The sequence below is a fragment of the Dermacentor andersoni genome, chromosome 10 (assembly GCF_023375885.2).
Source record: "Dermacentor andersoni chromosome 10, qqDerAnde1_hic_scaffold, whole genome shotgun sequence".
Taxonomy (NCBI): domain Eukaryota; kingdom Metazoa; phylum Arthropoda; class Arachnida; order Ixodida; family Ixodidae; genus Dermacentor; species Dermacentor andersoni.
Genome location: NC_092823.1, coordinates 81,843,618 through 81,863,908, shown reverse-complemented (window position 1 = coordinate 81,863,908; position 20,291 = coordinate 81,843,618). Strand labels below are relative to the sequence as shown.

Genomic DNA, 20,291 nt, shown 5'->3' with positions numbered 1-20,291 from the left:
CGTCGGCTTTTATACATGAGTCATCGAAAGTTCCTGCTGTTTCAGAGTAATCGGTGGTACCCGCGTGTCTTCCTGAAAGATCTACACCATTCGCGTCACACATGCAACTAGATTACACAAGCTTCGGTGACAACAGAACCATTGATAAGATTCGAGAAACTTCCGATACATGCGGGCGCATTCCGCACTGGCCGATAACATTTGTTAGACGGTGAAAAGCGCTTACCCCCAAAAGATAAACAAGACCACGTGTCAATATATATATAAATTACCGTTCTACAACCCTAAAAACACCACTCTTACAACGATAAGACGTTTGGTAAGCCAGAAAAAGCGCAAGAACGAAATGCGGGTGGCGACGCCTACTTAAGTTCCCGCACCTGGGGGTTGTGACGTCTTGGATTTTGATGGCATCTTCTAGGGCCTACTAATTATATATAGCGGTACAGATTGACTAGATAGTGTTCTAAAGGAATCAAACAATAAACATGCCAAGTTTCGGGAACCTTTATCCAGCCAACGCGGCCCAAATGCGAAAACATACTTTGGAATCCCTGACGTCACGCTGACGCACCGGCGCTGGGGTTTCGCCACCAAATTCAAATACTTATACGTGGACCTTCATTTTCTCATCTAATAATCAAACTATTTTCTTGAAATCACTGCCTGCAGGGTTATCAAACAATGCTTCATTAGTCTAAACTGATTTATTGTTTCGCTTTAGTGTCCCTTTAACGTGCAGTGTAGCGGCTATGGTGGCGTTCAGAGAATGGAATCCACCATTCACTGACTACGTCAGGCTGTAGAAAATCAAGGAAAAAGGGTTTACTTTGCTTAGTTACACGGCTCCAGTTACAGAAGCCCACTTCATGCAGGAGCAAGTTAAATGAGTCCAAGTTCACATCAGGACCCTCTGTCCCCACTCGCGAAAACACTCCGCTTTCAGTACCGCCGTCTTCCCTAGGCAAGTCGACTAGGGAATCTGACGACCGTCCAGCAGCAAATCACCACCGTCGACTCCGTTGCGATGCCACGCCCATGCTCGCAATAACCCGCAGTAACTCCGGCTTCGAAGAGACTGGTTTGGAATATGTGGCAAGACAGACACCTGCGCCTCTCATGTCTTCGACGTTGTTCTCCTCCTTTTTATGCTTCGTTCAGGCTGCCAGGCAAAGGGCCGGGTGATGCCTTTTGTGGGACCCGTCAAGAGTTGGTGTCCACGCGGCATTGACCTGTGGATAGGTGCTGATGGATGGGTAGCGGTTTGACGCGTGTTAAACGTCTAATTAACTGTGACTCCTAAATCTTCGTCGCTGTTTCCCTCCTTTTCATCCTTTGCTCAGGCTGCCACGTAAATGGCGCGGTGTCCACGCTGCTTTGACGTCTGGGCAGGTGCTGATGGATGCGTGGTGGTTTGTCTTGAGGCAAACGTCCAATTAACGCCTTGATGGTGTTGAGACGTAACAGCACCCAATCCAGGGCACACGAGCGTTTTGTTGCATTCTGCCCCACCGGAATGCGGCTGCCGCGGCCAGGATTCCAAGGAACGATTTCACGCTCTGCAGCGGCTCGACTGAAGGACATCTTGTGTCTACCTCGACCTATAACACATAACCTTTTGCATGTGCTTCAGTGGGAAACACGATGTCAAGCCTAGTCAAACACAGTTTGTCGGGTAACTTGAGCGTATGAAAGCGGCCCGATTGTTTCTAAACATATTAGCATTTCGAGAGAGAGAGAAAGACAAAAAGGCAGTGCAGGGGGTTTAACCAAGGTCTCGCCCAGTTAAATGGCTACGCTACATGTGGATAAAGGGGCAAAGGCGATAAGAAGGAGAGTCACTGTGCCCGCACTCGTAGATGAATGTTCCCTCAAAAGCGCTCATCTGGTTCATCATCATCATCAGCAGCAGCCTGGTTACGCCCACTGCAGGGCAAAGGCCTCTCCCATACTTGTCCAACTGCCCCGGTAATGTACTAATTGTGGTCATGTTGTCCCTGCAAACTTCTTAATCTCATCCGCCCACCTAACTTTCTACCGCCCCCTGCTACGCCTCCCTTCCCTTGAAATCCAGTCCGTAACCCGTAATGACCATCGGTTATCTTCCCTCCTCATCACCTGTCCTGCCCATGCCCATTTCTTTTTCTTGATTTCAACTAAGATGTCATTACCTCGCGTTTGTTCCCTCACCCAATCTGCTCTTTTCTTATCGCTTAACGTTACACCCATCATTCTTCTTTCCATAGCTCGTTGCGTCGTCCTCAATTTAAGTAGAACCCTTTTCGTAAGCCTCCAGCTTTCTGCCCCGTACGTGAGTACTGGTAAGACACAGCTGTTATACACTTTTCTCTTGATGGATAATGACAACTTGCTGTTCATGATCTGAGAATTCCTGCCAAACACACCCCAGCCTATTCTTATTCTTCTGATTATTTCAGTCTCATGATCCGGATCCGTGGTCACTACCTGTGCTAAGTAGATGTATTCCCTTGCCACTTCCAGTGCCTTGCTACCTATTGTAAACTGCTGTTCTCTTGCGAGACTGTTAAACATTACTTTAGTTTTCTGCAGATTAATTTTTAGAGCCACCCTTCTGCTTTGCCTCTCCAGGTCAGTGAGCATGTATTGCAATTGGTCCCCTGAGTTACTAATGAAGGCAATACCATGAGCGAATCGCAAGTTACTAAGGTATTCTCCAATAACTCTTATCCCCAATTCTTCCCAATCCAGGTCTCTGAATACCTCCTGTAAACACGCTGTGAATAGCATTGGAGAGATCCCATCTCCCTCCCTGACGCCTTTCTTTATTGGGATTTTGTTGCTTTCTCGGTTCGGTTGTCTTCAAAATCTGCATTAGTGCTTTGGTGTGCTTGTGCGTAATAGACGTTTGCAGCTGAGGATCCAGGATCTTAGCTTCAGGGAGAGGTTTCTGGTGTAAGGAGCTGAGACTTATACGCATGTCATTTCGTTGAGAATTTTAGGCTGTATAGTGTCTCGGAATGCTCTGTGGTCTAATCCCGCCCACAAGACCTGCACACGGCGCTGTTGAGTATTTAGATGAGCAATAACTAAGAGTTCCTCAATGCGACGCCCAAACTTAAGCAGCATACTAAAGTTGTTTCACACGGACAAACCAGAGCGGCGCTGTGAAAGTCCCTCTTAGCCAACTGGCGTAACAAAATCTGATATGTTGAACTAAGGCGGTTGATCCTCAAACGCGCCATGATCTAACTACATTGATGGAAAAAAACATTCTTACGTTCTATTGTGTTTATACACTGATATTCCTTTGGGAGCAGAAGCTTGATGCGGGAGAGTTGGTTTAACATACTTGAAGAAAAGACAGCGCTACAAAGACGCGGACTAAAAGAACATGTTCTTCTTGTAGTCTGCGTCTTTGTAGCGCTGTTCTTTCTTCAAGTATTCCTTTCGGAGCTTTTCTTTTTTGAAGGCCACGTTTTCTTTTTTTTTTCTTGAGATTGTATCCAACGATACCGCCCACTCTGTCCCTGTATACAAAACCTCGTATATCTTCTCTCATTAGGAATACCTGTATAACAGAAGACGTGTCCAGTGGTGTAAACCATCTTTGCGCTTACCAGTGCTCTTCGCTAAACTTTAAGGCAACCTATATTTTTCACTGCCATATAACGGCAGTAAAAGCAGTCATGTGTCACTATTACTCGTAGAATTCGTGTGACGAGCGCGGTCAGGTCGTGCTCGCTGTGGTGCCCTCTAAGGATCCAGGGATGTTAAAAAATCTCTCCTGGTGCAAGAACGTTAACTGTTGTGCAGTCAGTGGGAATTGAAGGCCAAAAAAATAACTACGAAATTCATAAGGCTAATAATTCAGAATTGGCCAACTACTGGACTAGGGTGGCCAGTTCTAGCGAGCGCGTTTTCTAAACGTAGTGGGCCTACCAAAGGTGGTGGCACCTGAATTTCTTTAACACATAATAGCTCTTGGAAAACCAGCAAGGCGGAGAGAACTGATTATTAAGGGGAAAATGAGACATCCACCCAGTCGTAGCTATGGCTACACAGGAGCTGCTACTACTGGGCGGATGTCTCATTTCCCCCTTATTAGTTACTTCTCTCCACCATGCGGGTGTCCGCAGAACTATTATGTCAAATTCTTGCCTTTACTTCGAGTTGTTGATGGGTTCGCCTTCGCCCTGTCATCTGCTAGCCGCCTGGTTAGATCAGATGGTAGAGCGGCTGTCCTGGAAAGGCGGTGGTCCTGGTTTCGAGTCCCGGACCAGGTCGAATATTTCTTCAACTGCGAGGCCTTTCTTTCGAGGAACCCGTATGGTTTTCCTGCGTAGCTATTGCTACGACTGGGTGGATGTCTCATTTTCCCCTTATTGTTTAACGCTAATTAGTCTCGATCGCTCGCTTTTGTTTGTTTGTTTGTTTGTTTGTTTGTTTGTTTGTTTGTTTGTTTGTTTGTTTCTGCCGTATATAGGTTCCGCTCCAAGCCTCAAAACGCCTGGTGGCTGGAACAGAGTTTTGAACGGAGAACTTGGAGTAAAAGAAGAAAAGGCTGATGTTTCGAATGAAAGATTGTAGCGAAAAAACGCTGCACAGACTCTAGATGTTCTTCACGCCAGCATACCGCGTAACAGTTGGTTAACACTAGTCATACGACTGATCTCATCCGGTTAGCCGACAAACTTTCCATTCACAACTATTGTACAATTTCTCTTCCTGTTGGCATTTGGCCCTCAGTCCTTTGCAGCTAAAAGTATTCTGATTCGTAGCATCCCTCAAAACGCAAACCAGACCAAACAAGCAGCCTTTCACGCTCTTCTTTCTTTCTTTTTCAATATACGCGCTCATGTTGTGGCAAAGTTCATGTTGTCGAAGAGCATGGGGAAATGATGCGCATTCGAAATCAGCAAGAACCAGCGTAGGCCTGGGTATGGTCAACCTCTTTGGAGTCGCTGGCATGCGCAGATATCGGACAGCCAGTCCCACGACTCACGTTTCTAGCAGAAATATTTCATAGTATGAAAACTTCGTTCTTGCTTTGCGTTTCCGTCTGGTCATGCACATGTCTCTGGACAGAAAACCCTATAAAATTAATCACTGACTTTTCGCCCACTTGGTGCAACATGCTCGATGAAGTGTTTTACGCGGAAATTTGTTCACGTGGACACAGGAAAGGACACACAGAACCGCTATTTTGTGTCCTTTCGTGTGTCCGTGTGAAAATATTTCCGCGCTGATACACTATACAAAAGATGAGCTGGGTTTTTCTGCTCGGCGACTGCAAGGTCCGCCACGTTGGGTAAGTTGGAACGTTCTTCCAGAACCGATGCCGCGCACGCGCCAGTTCGTCCTTTATTCAGTGCCGCGCAAGAAAGCCAGTAACCGCGTTCTGTCTTCCCCGCAGACGAAAGTGCGTCGTACACGAACAAATCCACAAGAGACCGCGAAGGTATCCCAGAACGGCGAGATTCTCAGCAGACGGGCACTTCTCGGCGCTTTCAAGAACAACAGAGCCCCCTTGCGTGGCTGAACGACCGACGCTGTCAATATTTTAGCTCACTGCGCCGGCGCCTTGCCGCTTATCGCTGTAACGCAGCGCTTGAAACAATAGCGCGCCTGGCGAGCGCGCCGAACGGCAACCCTTGAAATACCCTCTGGCGACCCTGGAGTCCCGAACTGAGAGCGCCAGCGCGCGCCAGAGGATCGATGGCACGAGTGCGTCGCGTCTGCGTCGGCCAGGTCAGACAGTCGTTAGTACGAGCGTATTCTCGGGCACGTACTCGCCCTTTACACGGAGCGCCGGGGCTGAAGTGTGCTTCGGCGCGATCGAGCGCGCGATACGGCAGATTGTCACGAACGCCCAGCGGATAACAAGAGTCTCGAGGCAAAAAAAGAAAGAAAATCGACGCTTGGGAAGCGGAGGGTGTTCGGAAAGCTTTAGTTGTTGGAACGTGAGAATAGGACAAAATTGACAAGCGAAAGGGACGTTAGAGGAATCGGAACTGCATAATTTAAAGCTCGGCGTTTTGTTCTTGTGTTTTGTTTTTTTTTTTCACCTCCTTGAGTTCTTGCTTCTACAGACTGTCTTCTACTTAAGTTCACCCACAAAGCTGTATGCAATTTTTTGCCGTCTCAAAAGCGTTTTCCTGTGCTTCATTGTCATGCAGTTACAATATACACCGGTGTTTGTGCATATCAAATGAAACACTTCCTGCTTTTTTTGCTAAAACTGCATTATTAAGAAGAAGAAGACGAAAGCATTTATTTGTGGTGAGGAAAGAAGCTCCTAAGAAAAGAGGCCACCGGCTGACCCTTCTAAATAGCGAACAAGTGATTCAGGCAGCAAGCATTCTACCAGCATTTTCAGTTTTGTCGCTGAATCACGTATCTGCCAAATATGGCATAAGCACTCTTGCATCCCAAACAGGAAGGTTGGCTTAATATGTGCAGCCACAACAAGCCTCTCTACTCCTAATAAGGCGAGCGACTTTAAGCGCGCCGGCCTATGAATCCTAGTTCTATGTTTAACAGTAAAAGAAATATGAAATCGCAAAATAAAAGCGTTGGATTGCACAAATTTACCCATTTGTTTTGAGCAGCTGGGGATTTTAGCTAAGCAAAATTGTTCGGCATAACAAAATAAATTCAGGAGACTGCTCAGTAAGTAAAATCACTGCACGCACCCCATGATTCAGTGAATAGTTTCTGTAATTTTCTCTTCGTTGAATTTCAGAAACGCTATTTTTGCGGCACGATACTCGCACCGTCAGATATCACATATCACGCGATATGCATCGGTCAAAATATATTTGCTAATAGACACCTTAATAACTTAATTTTAACATGTGCGGCTAGCATTGGAATCGCACCCGGGTATTGCTCAAAGCGTCTGTACTAAAGAAAAGTCTAGAAGTGGATTGAGGTGCTCATCCACAATATCTCTTACAAAACACGTTCGCGTTCGTTTTATTCTGCGGAGAGAAAGGAAATTTGTCTAAGAAAATACCACGTAATGTCGCACTGCATCTGACCCCAAGTTTACACAATTATACACCAATGCAAATGCAATTCGCTTGATACCTAAAACGCACACTTTAATTTTGAAGTCGCAATGGCTGGGCTAAATTAGTAAAGGAATCCGTTATCAGGCTTATTTTTCAGAGAGCCAATTAGTGATCATCGCACAAATATTAGCGTAAGCCGAAAGGAACAGTAGGTAGCCGAACCGATAACGTACTTCTGTTTACGGCAGCGGTTAAGAAGCCCTTGTGTCCTCTTAAAACGCATGGTCTCAGCAAGGCCCCCTATAGTTGATGGTCGTACGCATGAAGAAACTTAGGACGCATATTTATTCAAGTACTGACAGGGCTTCAACAAATGAGACATTAGGTACTACGTGTTCATTACCAAAATTGTTTCATGATGGAAACGGTCGTGTTTTTAGATATGCTGGGTCTCGTCGCACTGCTTAGGTGATTACTGAAACCATAAAACAGTCAGATACGGTAGCAAAATATTACTGAGCAAGAAGTTCGATTTCTGCATTTATTCCGCATCTGCCTTTAGCCCAAACATCCCAGACAATGTATTGTCTAAATAAAGCATTCGTTCATCCATTCATTCATTCATTCATTCATTCATTCATTCATTCATTCATTCATTCATTCATTCATTATATAATAGTTGTCCGAAGCCTCTCAAACACTTGCCTCTTCTCGTATGTCATAATGAATAAGAGTCGTAAAACGTGCTTTGTTGCAATCACACTGTAAACTTCATCTAAGCGCATTGTTCACAAATGCAACGCTAAATGCAGCATAGCCACGCCACTTCTTGGAAATGTATACCAGCAATTGACAAAGAGAAGGAGTGTTTACTGAGCTATGGAATACTGTGCTATCATCCCGTGAACAGGAACATCGTACACTCTCAACTTCACAGGCGTTGTACGAGTCAATGCGTGTATTCTCTCGCCTCTCATATCATTAGTGGGTGGAACAGCGCACTAATCACTGCCGTGATTATATAATCAATTCGCATACAGGTGAAGCTTTCTGAAGAGCCTTTCTACGATAATTCTTGCGTCCTCTTTTTGCGTGTGCGTCCTTTATCCACTACGCACCCTTTGAAAAAGACTCTGGCATCTGAAGCTACATACAAAAACACAATTTCTCCAGAAGCTCACTACGTAGCCCAAGAAGAATCGAACAACAAACTAAGCTGCGTATGCTTTTTCAGTTTATAATGATTCACAAGTTAACAGAAAAGTACCGCGAGTTAAGAGTCAACCTCTCGTGGCCATGGGTTGATCTTAATTAAAGAATTTTCTAATACAGACGTTGATAGCTACTGCCGCATACTTACACCACGCTGTGTAATAAAAAAAAAATGAGTTAAGAGGAAGCTTTAGCTCGGGCCCTACACGAAGCGGCCTATTCAAATAAATGTAAAACGCAAAAACGTTTTTCTGAGATAACCCCTGGACCAATTTCAATGAACTTTGTTGCATTTGAGATAGAAAGTTAAGTTCTAGTGACTGGTGGAGGCAGAATTTCGATCTACGGTCTAAACTTCGCTCAAGGACATTTCAAAAATGCGGAAGTTCAAAAAATATAGAAGCACGAAGTTTACAAATTGATACCTCTCCATCAGGAACAGATACCGCGATTCTGTAAACGGTGTGCAAATTCAATATGTTATTGAGCGGACAAATTCAATATGTTATTTTAATATTGCGTAAGTTTTTTGCGTTGTGTACAGGGGTTCTGCAAAACCTGTATTTCGATGTCATTAAACGTTTTTAGATTCATGTGTAACTATCAATCTTGTCCGCTTGATATGTGCTATTAGATGCAATTGACAGAACTGTGATATCGTTTTTCAATGCTTAGTTACAGAGCTGTAAACTTCATAGTTTCGTTTTCTGAAAATGTTCTATTTTTGCCAATTTTTAGTATAGAATGCACAACCTGAATCGAAAATTCGAAATGAGCAGTCACTAGATTTTAAGTCTTTCTTTTAAATGCAACAAACGTCGTAAAGTTTGGTAGAGTAGTTGCCCAGAAAGACGAATTCGCCTTTTACATGTATTTAGATTGGAGCACCACAGCTAAGCTCCCTCTTAAGTATTCTCTTGCCAGGGAAACTTGCATGCTTAACTTTGTTTGTGAACAACGGTTGGTTGTGATTTCCTTCTTTCAAGAATGTTTGAGTTTATCCTGAGCTCAGGAATGAGAAACACTAGTTCACCGCGTAACGAATGCTCGGACTTACCGCAGCCGTTCATTCTGCCATGCAGACAGTATTCCAAATGTCCGAAGCTTGGTAACGTCTTGAAAGGGCACAGCCGCCAGGAATTCTGCAAAAGTGTTTGCGAGAAATAACTTAAAGCCTCCGACTGAACCATGTACCAAAAAACAATCTTTTAATCGCACTTCGTACAACCACAGCCAGCAATTTTGACGCACTTTAAGACTTCTACGTTTAGTTGCCAGCCATAAAACTCGGCTTCCTAGAGAAAAAAAAATAACGAATACACTGGAACCAATTTGTAACCAATCCAGAAATACGGAGTAGGAACGAAGTGTAAAGCACAAAATTTCGCCGACTTCAAACCGTCTATAAAACATTACAAGTTAAAATATTCGGCACGTGACAATGAAACTACTAAAGCTAACCGTGATTGATGAAAGTGAACTAAGCACAATGGCGCTCTTAAAGAGAAATGCACGGTGCCTTTTACTTCCAAAATCATTAAACACCTACAGAAAGTGGGCCACAAGAAATTATCTTAGAGCACCCATTTGCGTTCATCTTACCCGGTGCATTTCAATCCCTCCCTCCTCCTCCAGCCACCCGCTCCCCCTCTTTTTTTTCTTTCTTTCTTTCCTTCTCTTTTTCTTTTGCTATGCTAGAGTTTCACGTCCGGAGGGCGAGCTTTTGCCACGTTTCCATGCAACGTAATCAGCACTAAATTATTCAAACTACGTCTGCTCCCGCTTTCCTTTTCTTTGAAGATTGCAGGTGACATTAGGAGCATTAGAGTAACGATCCGACGAAATCCCGACGAGAAATGCCCGCGTGTTGAGACACTTTCAGGGCCAACTAGTGCACCTGCCAGTCATCTAAATTATAGATATAGACTAGCTCGACACATGCACAACCTCGAAAGGTAGTAATTTCCGAGGCATAGCTTCGTGAAGCCGCAAGTATTACGCCAACGTGCCAGATCAAGCAGGATGCCTGATTTGCTGCCTTTTAAAAGGCAACAGACCAATATTTTAGAAGGTGCCGGGGTTTTACATGCCGAAAATAGAATCTCCTTACGACGCACGTCACAGTGGAGGGATTAGGAATAACTTTGAGATTATGGAGTTCTTTGACGCGCACCCAATGCAAGTTACACGAGTGCTTTTGCATTCGGCGCCCGTCGAAATGCGACCGCCGCGGCGGGGATCGAACCCGAGACCTCGAGCTGAGGAGTGCAAGGCCACAGCCGCAGGCCTATCGTCGCGGTTGAGCGAAACGTTGAAAGATTGTGAGCGAAAAGCGAAATAAAAAAAAAGAATAAAACATCAATTTCTGCCGAGAATGGCGCGGTGTGTTAACGGGAAGCTCGTTTTTAGGACTTCACAAGGTGATGAACATTATATTAATTATCTGGCAAAACTTCAGAAAAACACGCATATCCTGCAGACTAGACATAAAGAAATTTGGTTAGTGCCGACGCCTAGGGCATATTATACCGAGCAGTCTCTTTCTTATACTGTTCCAGTATTATTAAATAAATTGAACAGAGACTTATTTGACCCCTTTCAGCATTCAAGTGATGTTATTAAGCTATATTTTCTTAACAAGATTACGTAATACTGCACTCAGTTTAAACCTATACCTGTTATTAATTTTTCCGTTTCCCCATGACCAATTATTTGTTTTTCTAATGCCTATGTTTGTGCTGCAATGCATAGCGCTGCCTTTTACAAAGTGTCTTGTTATTTAGTTTCAGTGTTTATTTGGACAATCGATAATCTCTGCCTGTGTACTGTACTGCCGAGTTGATAAAGGGGGCAGGACCTCTGTCAAGCTTACGAGCTTTTAGTCCTGTCTCCTTCTCTGTTCAAGAGAAAAATAAAGACTGAATTGAATTGAATTGAATTGACTCAAATGACGTCATCAACTTACGAAGCAGCTTGCACGCGGCGAATAACAGAAGCCGGAAGTCACATGTTCTAATGAGTCATTGCATTTTCTATTATTCTGGCCCCTTTTTTACTTAACTGAATGGCAGCATGGAAGCTATATTACTTCCGGATTGGCTGCGCGGCGCAGGTGATACGTAAATAAAAAGGCCGAATGGAATGAATCGTTACGAAACACAGCAGCTATGTCTATCGGTTTATTAAAAAACGCGCCACTGTGCTTTGAACTTTTTCATCATAAAGAATTTCGGCTCCCGCGGAATGCTTACTGGCACTTTTCGCAGAAACATATGTTTGCGAGTTTTCTCCTGTTCGTCTTATTTCGGGTGTTTTTTTTTTTTTTTTTTGCATGTTCTGCACCTATGATTTCTTATCCTTCCTTGGTTTATACCCGTGTTGTTACGCATGGATGCATTGACTTGCCGGCGGAGCGTTCAATTTCGAGTCAAGCAATGAGGTGCCTTCGTGTTTCGATTTCACGCGAGCGCTCCTTTGAATATGCGCCCGCTGAAAGGAGACGGCAAATGAGCTGCGGGTATTAGCGATATGCAATCAGCACGGTCTTGAGCTCACAACCGACTGCCAGTGTGCTCAAAGCGATCATTTGCGCTAAATTATCTGCACCAGCTGGCGCACGGTGCTACCTACGTATGCTGTAATGAGAAAGATCGTGCGACACTGCGAGTGTCCGATGTGGTTCTGACGCTATTGCTAGCAGTATTAGATATGCATTCATTTACTAACTCTTTGCACATACTTTGCTACTGGCGACGTTGCGTGTCAGCCATTACGCAGAGCATTAGTTTCTTTATAACCTAAAAGGAAGCCAGCTCCTAATTACATGGTAACTGACTAATAATTTTCCGCGGTATTCATTCGCCGACTTCAATAAGCCTTGTTGTAATAAATAAAAAGTTAAGCTATTGTAACTGTATGAAGCAGATTTTCAATGCAGTGGTTCAATTCTGGGATAAGCGTTGTTGAAAATTACAAGTCTCAGAAACTAAACGACAAAGTTTTCAACCTTTTAACTCATTAATAAATAACGGCAACAGGATTCGGTATATTGCGTGTATTAGGATATCTAAAGCGGACAAATATTCTCCCTTATACAGAGTACGATTAATTTGTTTGTACATTTGCGAAACTCTCATAAGCACAATAACAATTTCATGCAAGTTGTAGAGCCATAAATCAAACTTGACTGCATTGGATTCTCCCCTGAGAGATGCAGTTTACAAAACTTCGACGCGTATTTTTGGTGCCCACTTACGAAATCATAACCTTCGTGCTTTCTTCTTCTTTTTCTAGTTCGCAGACTTTTGGCAATTGTTGTAACCAATCCAAAATACTAAATTAGAATCCTGCTTGACACGCTTCTTTATGTATTAACTAAATATTACAACTATTAAGATCACTCCATCGAATGACGGAAGGTCTGCGTTTTACACGAATACAGAAATCGTATCTGACCGCGAGCTAAAGCTTCCTCTCATACGTTTTTGCTGAGCTACGGAGTAGCGACATCCCGAGCAGATTGAACAGAAGGCGTTTCACGGTAACCATGGTTTCCATCTTTTCCTCTCCTAGCGGACTCCACCAATGAAGTGCAAAGAGACGCCAGGCCGCAGGACAATGTTTACAGAGCTTTCTCACCTTGTCTCTCAGAAGCTGGTAGTACTGAAAGGAAGAGGAACGCCTGCGTCGACACAAGCAGTCGTACTCGCGAAAGAAGTTCCACCAGCTTTTTTTTTTCTTTTTTGAGCGCTGAAAAACGTGTCCCAAGTTCCGAAGTGCATGTACGAGACGATACGGTTGCACGCCGAGAAGTCGCTGGCCGGGGGCAATATGGAATAGCTAAGAAGGTGTGCTCGCGTCTCGGCGCTAGTAGCGGGAGCCTCGGAAGGTTTCTTTCAATTCTTTTTGTCTTCACTACAGCTAAACCGCCTCTTTGACGCAAAGCTTGTTTCCTTTTCCTGTATTTCACTGCTTTCGCGAACAGATGCGTGTTCGTCCCGGAATTTTTGTCTGCGGTCTCGTTTCGACCGATGGCCACGGTGTTTCAGTCCTAGCGTGTTGGTTCCGACCAGCAAATAAACTTAAAGAAGCCAAACCAAAAAAAAAAAAGTATTTGTGATTCCCGATTGATACCTGTACGAAACGCTAGTCGACTACAATTAGTGTGTGTATTTTGAAATGCTGTACATGGACAGTAGAAATATTTATGACGGACCCATGCTGCCTCGAGAATCATGGAGTTGCATGCAACATATACTAGAGGGAAGCCTGGCGCTAGTGTCTACGGGAGCAGCAATGGAAGCGATTGACTCAGCATGGGAATAACGGGAAATACATGAATTTGCCTAAACATCATCCTTCTGGCTTCAAACGGCTTCGTGACTATGTGAACTCGTCATTTTCAACAACGTTGAAATGATTACATAACCACTCTTAAAATTGTCCGACGGCAGGATCCGAGCACAGGGCCTATAAGGCAAAGAGGCCCAATATTGAAACCATTAAGCCACGGAGACATCCATCGACCAGCGATATGAAAGACCTTACGAATTTATCGCGGGCAAGCTAGTGCTTTGAGACGCCTGACGAGTTTCGTTTTGGCCACCTCGACAAGCTCAATCGTTGTAATTAGTACCGATCGTGCGTGTTCGCAGCGTCTTTTAGATTTCACAGAGTATACATTGCTCTGAAATTCACGACAACAAATGCATACAAAGCGCAATGAATACGCAAGAACGTCTCAATCCACAAACACGAAGATCAGATAAATCTGCGTACTTCCCATCATTCCCATGGTGGCTCCACGACTGCAGCACCAGAGTTCTCTCCAGTAATTATTCTAGCGAACTATATCGCCATAATATCGGAGACGCTGCAATTTCCAACGAGTGACTGTGGCTAGATTGCGCTTTCGCGTTGCATTTTGTAACGTATCTCGATATTTCGATCACCAGTACTACGTTTTTGTTAACCGAATGAAAGCTGGCTCTCGATCGCTCCCCTGAGTTTTCTTCTTTTTTTTTATTGCAAGCGCTTGCAGCAGTAAAACACGGTGAGAAGCACAGGTGCGCTGGTCAAACGAGCGTCGAGCATTTATATCGGATGTGTCAGTGAAATGTTTAGCTTGTAATAAGCAACCACAGAGTCAATAAAGAAATCATTTTCCTTGCAACACAGCGATGACGGTGCCTAACCTAGATAGAGACTCGCGACAATCACCAATACCTGGATTAAATATTGTTCGCTAATTAGCCTTTCGTGTGCGGTATTATGAAAATGCTTCCACTGCAAGCTGAAGTCAGCCAGTAAGCAAACAATGCTCATTGACTACATTAATGCATATTCTTGTGGCACAGCGCGAAAACATAGCTACGAAAAAAGTTTTAACTGGAGCATCAATGCATAATTCCTCCCACATGAGCGACAAATCTACGGGACACTTGTTTGGGCAAGTAATAGCTTTTAAAAGCAAACACAAAGGTCAGAGTGACCACAGTTTCACAGATGGGATGCTTTGTGGCCGCGTTGTGATTTGGTGAACTGCAAGAAAAAGCGTACCCAATGCTACTGCTCAAACAAAGGCCTAACCATAAATGTGGAGTAATTCTTCGCGCAAGTTCTTCGCGCAGAAGGTTTCCAACGCCTATAGCAAAAGAAGTTTTTATGATGAATTAATGACGCCGAAAATGCCCGCATCAGTGCTAAGCGGAGTATCACCATCTTCCCCTTGAAGAAACAAGGAGATCTGCTCGAAGGCGATGCACCAGAAGCATAAGCAGTGCTTCGCGCTGGGTCGACGGCGTATCAGAACGTTGCCCCGATGAGGAACGCCGCCAGGGGCGCTGCAGGCCTAGCCACTTGCTGATGCACCAGATAAAAGGCCATGAAACTCGTCAGTGTTCTTCGTAGCCCCGCGAAAAAAGACTCCGTATAGTTATCTGAAGCTGTATGCGCCGTTCTGTTCAGAACACCTTAGCCATTGACTTACTTAGCCCGGCTTCCGTGTCTCGCTGGGACGAGCCACACAGCTGAGGCAGGCGGAATGCAGCGCGCAACGCAGATGGCGAGGGCCTGCGAGCTGATCGTGTCTTCTGGAACGCGAAGCCTTGTCCGAAGCCCTATCTCGAGCTAGCAGGCACTGGCTTGTTGCTGCACGACCGCCGTGGCGTTGAAAGCAGAGCCCGCGGCGAGTGATTATGAGTGACAATTGATATCAAACTAAGTCGCGAAAGCGTGCGTTTACAGATAGCCAGTATGAGCAAGGCTAACTTAAGCTGGCCCTCTGAAAGGGGCACCGCGGCACTGAATTAATTTTCGCGCGAACATGGCAACCTGTGCGACATAAGATAGCGCATCGCGTTGTGTTGTCCTTACCGCCATTACCACAGGCGTTTGCCCACTCCCGCTATCATATAAGTCACTACTGTCTGCAGCGCAGACTAATCGCGCGTTGCGAGTGCTTGCTTCTTTGAGAGTCAGAGATTTTAGGGGCACCACAGGAGTTCTATGCAGTTACTGCATGGAACTGCGCCGCTAGTGTCTATGGGAGCTGCAAGCAGGGTGCGTGAGCCAGCGGGCATGGGAATAATGCTTACTGCACTAATGGCTTTAACCGGCTTCGTGACTACGTAAAGTGATCATCTTCAACAAAGTGCAGCATTATAAGTAAACAAATAAATAAATAAGTAGTAATAAAACCGTCCAGTGGCAGGATCGGAACACACGACCTCTAGCACAGGAGGCCGATATCGACGCCATTACGCCAGGGACGCATGCAAAAAGTGGAACCAGCGCAATTAGGTAGCAGTTGCGCGTGCCTGCATAAACTTATTGCGTTCTAAAAAAAAAACAATATAGGTTTCTTCTAAACATAAATCAATGAAGGCAGGTAACAGTAACAAACGAAGCCACGAGAACGCCTGAATCCACAAGCAGGAAGGTCAGACAAATATGTCTATTAATCCTATACTGCCACGATGGCTGAACAATCGCAGCGCCAGAGTTCCCTCTAGTATTTATTGTAAGAAAATCTACGATAAGCACCTGGCATCCACGGCCTGGTGTCTGCGTCACCGAACACATTAGAAATGCCCAGATAGTAATTACCATCGCCTCGTGGAAACAGCGGGCGCCGTTTCAATTATATATATAGGTACCTATCATAGAACAGAATACCCCACTAGAAAACTCGGTTCTCGCGCCTATTTCGCTGCATTCCAAGCACTGTTATCTTTCTCTCTCTTTTTCAGGGCTCTCCTTCTCGGTTTACAGTCTTTTATTTCTTTTAACTTTAGTCGCCACTTGTCATTACTATCAGCTTCCGTTTTCTCTTCTCTTGGATGATATGATGATTTAGCACTCAAGCTTCCAGTATTGCACAGTTATAGCAAACATTAACAAAAGTGTCATTCGAACAGCGCCAGAGTGCCAACACTGGAAGCAACAGCACCAGACGAGGCAGCCGCTTTGTGATAGGAGGAAGACAAATTGCGGCAGTTCCGCGAAAAAGATCGAAGCGGCATCCGCGATATACATCACAGTGCCGCACACAGCAACACTTGCCCTGCCTCGAGCAGTATCGGAAACAGCAACGATCCACGCAATAATGACTCCGTGCACGGCACCATGTATTGCCTTTGCACTTTACTTGCTTGTGTTTCTTTCCGGGTCCCTGTTGCATCCGTTACCTCTTTATAGCGACAAGGGAGAAAAACACGAAATAAATTTATAGACATAATGTATACTTTAAAAAGTCTACTTAGTAATTGCCCCGGAGTAGTTTGATTATTAAAAGAAACAATTAACATTAAAACGTTTCATTACTTTCGCGTGATCCTGCGGCGCCGTACGTCAGTGTGACGTCAGGGATATTGCTACATGCATTGGCCTTGCTCCAGAGCTAGGCTGAAGACGACCAGCGTCGAGCAATCCCCCTGGCCGTTGAGGCCGTGAAGACTCACCGTCCTCAACGCGCGGGGACTGCTTCGTCCTCCCCCCCCCCCCCCCCCCCCCACTACCTATGTCTAGGTTAAGAGACGGGAACCAAGCTCGGTGGAATAATAAAGTTTTCAATCAATCAATCAACTGCGTGTTTCCATTGAACGACGCGCGCGGTAGCGCCGACGAAGAAGAGGAACTCCTCCTCGGTCTCGAGCTGTCGGCTGAACTGTCTAGCGCTGCAGCTGTCTTTGTAAACAATTTAAAATCCAGTTTCGGTTTCTAATGGCTATGACCGCTGGCGCCACTCCGCGCCCAACGCTCCAAGCGTGCCCTGATGTATTTCCTTTCCCCTCACCTCAATGAACGCATTCTTTGTCTGGTCCCCGACTCGTGCATTCCGGCTATGCTTTTACGGCGCCTCGCGCCAGGCCCTTAGGCCTCACGCCATATAGGTCCCGCGTCCGGCCGCCCCGTCGAAGTACTACAAACTAGTGACGACGTAAACCGTTTGCTTTACTTGCTACTTGCCTTTACCGTTTTGCTATACTGCTCCTCTACTGCTTCCGGCATGCAACGCGCTGCAACTAAGTCGACTTCTGCTTCTTCTACCTCAACTTCCCTGCCTTTGTTCTTTGTGCCCGGCATGGCATTCGCACCCCCCATGCCACCTTTCCTTGCGTTACCCGGTACTCCTTCAGTACCGTGGCTCACGTGGAGGCGTTCTGTTTGCAGGTTTCTTCAGGCGACCGAATGCGAGGCACTACGACAAGAACGGCAAGACGACAAGAAGAAAGCCAGTTTACTCAGTACCTTAAGGCTTGAAGGGGCACGGTCTCTACTACGACCTGACGTCGCAAACGGACCTGACAACTGCAACTTTCGAAGACATTCTTCGCCTCTTCGACCGAGGTTATGAAGAAAGCCCCAATACCCTGGTGCATCGTATTATCTTCAGGGACAGAAAACAACAACCGGGGGAAACCTTCCAGGACTTGGTATGCTGTTCTGTATCGTGTTTTCATTGTGCGATGCAGATGACGGCACTCTTTCTTCTTGTTGTTTTGATCCTTGGCAGCAGCTATTTATTCCTGTGTAAAGAAATAAAACGGTCAGTTATTATTGCGCCTACGTGGTTGTCCCGTGTCGCCTTCCTTCGTCCGTTGTTTTATTTAGCGCCTTCGTTGTAATCACGTCACGAACCAAGGCACTTCTATTCTGGGCTAAGACGCCATTCAAGCTTTGAGGATTGACTTTCAATGGTCTCGCCCTCCCATGTCAACAAGTTTCAGGAGTTCCAGCTGAACCAAGCATTCAGCTTTCGTCTCTACCGCAATACGCTCCAACAGAGTTCGCCCATCTGTTCTCAGGACAATTGGGACTTCTAAAATGCTTCAACCACGACGTTTGTCTTCAAGCTTCAGTGCAACCAGTCTCAGCGAAACTGCGTCCTCTACCTTTGGTTCTCCGTGAGCAAGTCTCCGCGGAACTGCAACGGCTGGAATCAGCTGATATTATCGAACGAGTCTCAGCGTCCGAGTGGATTTCTCCGCTCGTCGTGGTTCGGAAGAAAGGCAATTCCATTCGACTTTTCGTCGATCATAGAGAACCCAACAAGGCTATCGTCGTCGAGGCCTTTCATCTACCGAGGGCTGACGAACTGTTGCATCGACTCGCTGATGTTACTGTCTTTAGTAAGTTGTACTTTCGGTGCCGCTTATCATCAGGTTTTATTGTCCGAGAAAAGCCGTGAGCTTACTACGTTCATCACTCGCGACGGTCTCTTTTGCTTTAAGCGTCTGTGTTTCGGAGTAGCATCTGCGCCTTCCGCTTTTCAGCAAATAATGTCTTCTGCTTTAAAAAATTGTCCAGGCACCTTGTGCTCCCTTGATGATGTTCTTGTGCGGAGTCACACTCAACGGGACCAGGATAGAAACTTGCAAGCTGCCCTGTCCAGAATGAGTAATGCAGGCATGCAGCTTAACCACAAGTGCGTTTTCAGTGTCCCAAATTAACTTTCCTTGGACATAAAACTTCCGCATACGGCATTTCGCCGATGGATAGCAAAATCCATGCAATCATGGAGGTACCACAGCCTAAGGACAAAAATTTTTGGGCCTCACGGGAAATTACGCTAAATTTATCCCGCAGTACGCCGACTTAGTGGAACCGCTAAGGAAACTCCTAAGCCAAGGACAAGCCTTTGTCTGGGATCGGGATACTGAACACAGTATTCAGGCAATTAAAGGCGTACTTGCATCGTGCCCGGTAGTGCGCATGTTTAAACCGCATCTTCCTATTGTATTAACAGTTCATGCTTCTGACGTTGGCGTAGGAGCCATTCTACAGCAGAAATGCGGAAATGAGCTCTTTACAGCGTCTTTTGCATCTTCTACTTTATCTTCCGCAGAACGACGGTACTCCGTGGGCGAACGGGAAGCATAGGCATGTCTGTTTGCATGTGAACATTGGCATGTTTAGTTGTGGGGTAGACAGTTCACATTACGAACTGATCACCAAGCTCTTGTCACATTACTGTCTTCAAGGGGTTCCGGACAGCGTCCATTAAGGATTTCAAGGTGAAGTGCAAGATTAGTATATTACAAATTCACAATTGAGTACTGTAAAGGTGACGAAAATGTCATTGCGGACACATTGTCGCGCCTACCTGTGCCTCCCGAATCCGAACCAGCATTAGATGAGGAAATGGTGTCTTTGGTTTCATCATGTATTACAAAGAAAGAGTTCAAAGCAGCTACACAGGCAGATCCAGTTTGCCAAGCATTAAAAGAAAAAATTGTCAAAGGATGGAGAAATGTTGCGGATCTTCCGCCACAATCACATGCATATGCCGCCGTACGGTCCGAATTGTCCTACATGGATAATCTGCTTCTCCGAGGTGAACGTATCCTTCCTACTGTCTCCTTGCATCAGGAACTCTTATGAGGGTCATTTAGGCATCACTAAAACAAAGCTCAGACTGAGAGGCGTCTACTGGTGGCCTCACATGGATAGATAAGTTGAGGAACTTGTGGTAAATTGCTTTGTGTGTCAACAAGCCCATAAATCTGCCAAACCGTCTTTTGCTCCATTACAACCTGTCGAATGGCCGTTCAGAGCATGAGAACATTAGCTATAGACATAACA

General features: G+C 45.4%; 1 protein-coding gene across 1 annotated transcript in view; it reads right to left on the bottom strand.

The window, feature by feature from the left end:
• Positions 1-20,291, bottom strand: part of LOC126544174 (putative diacyglycerol O-acyltransferase Mb3761c) — a 560,147-nt gene that overhangs the window by 446,677 nt on the left and 93,179 nt on the right. The window contains exon 2 of the mRNA XM_050191407.3: positions 9,265-9,349. The gene's annotated coding sequence lies outside the window, so the exon portion shown is untranslated. The remainder of the gene's footprint in view (positions 1-9,264; positions 9,350-20,291) is intronic.